The 4,109-nt window shown below is 58.2% G+C and overlaps 1 protein-coding gene across 1 annotated transcript in view; it reads right to left on the bottom strand.

Moving 5' to 3' along the window:
* RAI1 (retinoic acid induced 1) overlaps positions 1 to 4,109 on the bottom strand; it is a 20,317-nt gene that overhangs the window by 11,795 nt on the left and 4,413 nt on the right. Inside the window, exon 2 of the mRNA XM_026859174.1 lies at positions 3,129 to 3,139. The gene's annotated coding sequence lies outside the window, so the exon portion shown is untranslated. The remainder of the gene's footprint in view (positions 1 to 3,128; positions 3,140 to 4,109) is intronic.

Below are 4,109 nucleotides of genomic sequence, written 5' to 3'. Positions count from 1 at the left end.
CTTTAATGCACCCTTCCCCCAGCGAGCCCCTTTAATAGACCCTCTCCCCAACGTACTCCATTAACTGTCCCCCAATAAACCCCGTTAATACACTCTCTGTCCCATGCACCCCGATAATGGTCTCTCCCCCCTTCAATGCATCCTCTCTTCAATGCACCCCAATAATGCACCATCTCCGGTGAACCCCTTTAGTGCACCCTCGCCCCAGTGCACCCCCTTAACGCACCCTTGCCCCAACGAACCCCTTTAATGCACCCTCTCTGCAATGCACCCCATTAACACACCTCCCCAATCTGCCCCCCCGAAATCAGCACCACCCATCTCCTGCAATGCCAACGAACGCTCTGCCCCAGTGCAGGGACTGGCGGGGCAGCAGGGGGGAACGGTACCCACAGGGCAGCCCTCAGCCCCCTGCTTTCCCCCCGTCGCCGCGTTCCCCCCCATTTCAGCGCTCAGCCGACCGGAGCAGCTGTTCCCTGCACACTTCACTTGCCCGCAGATGATGATAAATGGAGCTGGGGCTGCACCGCCCATTGCGTGGGGGTGGGTGGATGAGGGGCGAGAGGAGGAGGAGGAGGAGGGATGGGGTCCCCATCTCCTGCAGCCCCCCCAGATCACGCTGCTCCTCCTATCCAGCTGCTTGGGAATTCCCTGGGCAGGTCCCCCCTGCCACATCCCACCCCAAACCCCGCTCCTGGTGGGGGGGACGACCTGCCCAGGGAATTCCCATCGCAATGGGGTGAACCCCATCAAGAGATCAATGCCCCATCTGGGGGCACGGTCCTTCCTCCCTGCCCCCCTGCCCCGGCTCTGCTCCTCCCCAGCGAGGAATTTTACTCGAGAAAAAAAAACATCGCCTGCGAACCGCACTCATGACTCAACGTTTCTGCTGGCCCCGGTTTCTCCGTTGCTTGCCAGGGGAAGCCCGTGGCCTCCCCAACCTCATCCCCTCACATGGAAATCCGGCTCATCCGCCAGCTCCATCCTCTCCCCTCTTGGTTTTTCCTCCTTTACTTTGGTAGGGGGGTGGGTGGGTTTGAGTCCCTGATGTCAGGGCTGGGAGGTTTGCAGAGGGTTGGGCTGGGGAGGATGGGGGCAGGCTCTGAAGAGTCAGAGCAAGTTGCTGTGTTTTTTCTTGCTGCTGGAAAATGCCAGCTGGCAAGAAAAGATTTGAAAAGGAAGGGAAGAAAAAAAAAAAAAGGAAAAAGAAGGCTGGAGGCTCACAGCAAAGCAGATGCTCAGTCTGAGCCTTCCTGGGCAAATTCCCTCTCTCGGGGAAGTGCTCTGGAGCAAAATTCATCGCCGGACGTAACATGGAGGGAGGGCGCTGCGTGTTCTCGCTCCCCAGCAAGGGGATTGACATCAACCTTGAGGCGCTGGCGGGGAGAGGAAAACCAGCCCGTCATGAGGCTGGAAATACGGCCGAGGTTAAGGAGGGACCCAGCTCTCCCACCCTCCACACCTAAATCCTGCTGCAGACCTGCCTGCGGCTGCTGGCGTGGGCAGAGAGCGGCAAGGACGGGCAAAATGAGCCATGCCGGGGGCACCGATGGGCACCGCCATGGCCATGGGGCGACTGTGGGGTGGCCGTGGGGTGGCCACTTACCACCACGGTGACCTTCAGCCAACTCTTCAGCCTCAAAACAAGCCAGCAGCACAGTGCCAGCACGGTGCCAGCATGAAGCGACAGTGTGTCCGGGTCTCGGCACGCTCCCGTTTTTCATCTTTACTAATTTTCTGCCTGACAGGTCGGGATCCTTCTTCCTTCCTCCCTTCCTTCCTCCCCTCAGCCTGACTCACTTCAATTCCAATAATAATTAACCATTCCAACCATTACTGCAGCTGCTAATATTACCCCTGCTCCCTCTCCCACGTCCCGTTTTGCCCCCTGCCTCAGTTTCCCCCCGAAGTAGGACAGAAACTGCATCCCCATGAGGAAAGGGGCGGGGAGCAGAGCAATGGGAGCGATGCTGGCAGCCGCCGGCGGTGAGGAACCGCTGCTCTGCACTCTCCAGATGCGGCCCCTCGGCTGTGCTGCCCAGGCCCGACGCCGGCTGGTCACCTGCAATATTTCGTGCGCCGCTCGTATGCAAATCGCCGGTGAGATTCTCCCAGCCGAGCTGCCTCCCAGCCGTCGCTCATTGGCACGGCTGCCGGACAAGCTGTTTCGCTGAAACTATATAAGCAAGATGCTGGTTCGTCACCGGGAGAGAAATGGGTGCTGGACCCCTGAAGTGCTGCTGGACCCCCCCTTGCTGGGCGAGGAAAGCTGGATGCCCCATGGCATCCTCCTCAGTGATGCTGAGGATGCAGCTGGCTGCGGTCCCGGCCCTGTGGGGTTCATGCTGCTTGCAATAGAAATAAAAGCAAATAAAAGCTCTCACAAGGATGGGAGAGTGAATGGATCCTCATCCTGGTCCCAGATTCACTCTGCATGCGGCTGTCTCGCGAGCTCACGGATGCTGCAGGCAGATGCAGTCGAACGTGCGAAGCTGTGCTCCCTGGGCAACACCATGGGGATGGCTAGGGTCCCCACCCTGCACTGGCCCATGGGCACATGCCAAGCCCTCCATCCTGGCAAAAACACACCAAACCTGGCAGCAGGACCTGGCACCCACCCAGCACTGCAGCTCAGAGCCAGCCTGCGCCCTGCACAGAAAACCTAGCCGGGATGGGACAGAGACCACTCTCCAGCTGTGCCTCAGTTTCCCCACCTCAGGGTGGTCTGGGTTTTTGTTGGTGGTCCCGGTCTCAGCCAGCACCGCTGGGCTGGGAAATGCTAAACTGGGAGGATGGGGATGGAGCAGGCTCGTGTCCCAGCCCCATGCCAGGGTCCTGGACCTCCTCTCCCAGCAGGTGCCTCCACCCCCAGCAGCCTGGAGACCTAGAGAGTGACGGGTGGCCATCACCCCCAGGACATTTCCAGCTCTCTCAAACATCCCACTGGGTCCATCTCCTCCGGGGTTGGTGGGTCCGGCTCTGCCCTGGCCACCACCTGTTTTTCTACCGGGAAAACTTTCAGCAAATTCATGCTGCAGCAACCAAAACCAGGAGACACTTGGCTGCTGCAGGACGGCTGCCAATGGGCAAAGGACAGACCCTGGCTGTGCCCTGACCCCCTCCCACACTCCTGCTCTCTCTCAGGAGGTGACGGGGCTTTGCCACTGTTGTTTTCATGTCCCCACGACGCTGACAGGGACATTTATGCCATGTTTTAAATGAGTGTTACTAAATATTACTGGTGGTCCCAGTCCCGTTGAGAACCCCCCACTGGGACTCGTGGTTACAGGGGGCATTACTCCATCCCCCATTTGCCTTCTTGTGGCCTGATTTCTCATCACCACCTGCCTTTGGTTTTGGGGCTCTGCCGTGCCAAATCACACCTCCCAAGCCACCATCACCCCACTGCTGGCACGGCAAACCAACCCCCCTCCACGGGTCACGGGCACCCCGCGGATGCTGCACTTCAGCGTCTGCCTGCAGACAGGTCTGTCCACCGGAGATGAATTCGGCTGTGCCGCTGCCAGGCTCTGCCCTCTAAGTCATCTCCCGCCAGCAGCAGACAGCTCGGTAATGAAGCGTAATGCTCTGACACTCCCCTGAGTGACAGTGGCCAGCACTGCCTGCATCCCGGCGGCTCGGCATGGCCTCCTCTGCCTGCCAGAGGGAGGAAAAAGAGGGGGAAAAATGAGCATCCCCTTGCCATGAGTGGGGCTGGGGGCTGCAGAGCAACACATCTCCCCAAGCCAGCATGGTGGGAGCCAGCACCCCCCAGCTGGACCTTTGCTAGGGGATGTTCAACAGGAATCCCCTGGGAAAAAGGAAAAATAAGAATAAAAAGTGAGTTGGAAAAAATATATCGAGATTAAAAAAACAGAATGAAAGGGAGTTGGAAAAACTAAATCGAGGTTCAATGTCGTGTGATAAATTATTTTGGTATTATACATTCCTGTCTCCAAATCCCAAAGACAAATACTGGGGCAGGTGAGCGGGGGAAGCAGATTTCCAAAGGCCTTCTCCTGGTTCCTGGTTATTGACTCTGTCAATCACCATGGGCGCCATCCCAACCTTTCACACCCGCAAAATCTGCTCCTTTTGTTCCTGCTGAA

The sequence above is a fragment of the Athene cunicularia genome (assembly GCF_003259725.1).
Source record: "Athene cunicularia isolate RWA chromosome 14 unlocalized genomic scaffold, athCun1 chr14_part1, whole genome shotgun sequence".
NCBI lineage: Eukaryota > Metazoa > Chordata > Aves > Strigiformes > Strigidae > Athene > Athene cunicularia.
The sequence above is the reverse complement of the archived record's forward strand: the minus strand, read 5'-3'. Positions and strand labels throughout refer to the sequence as shown.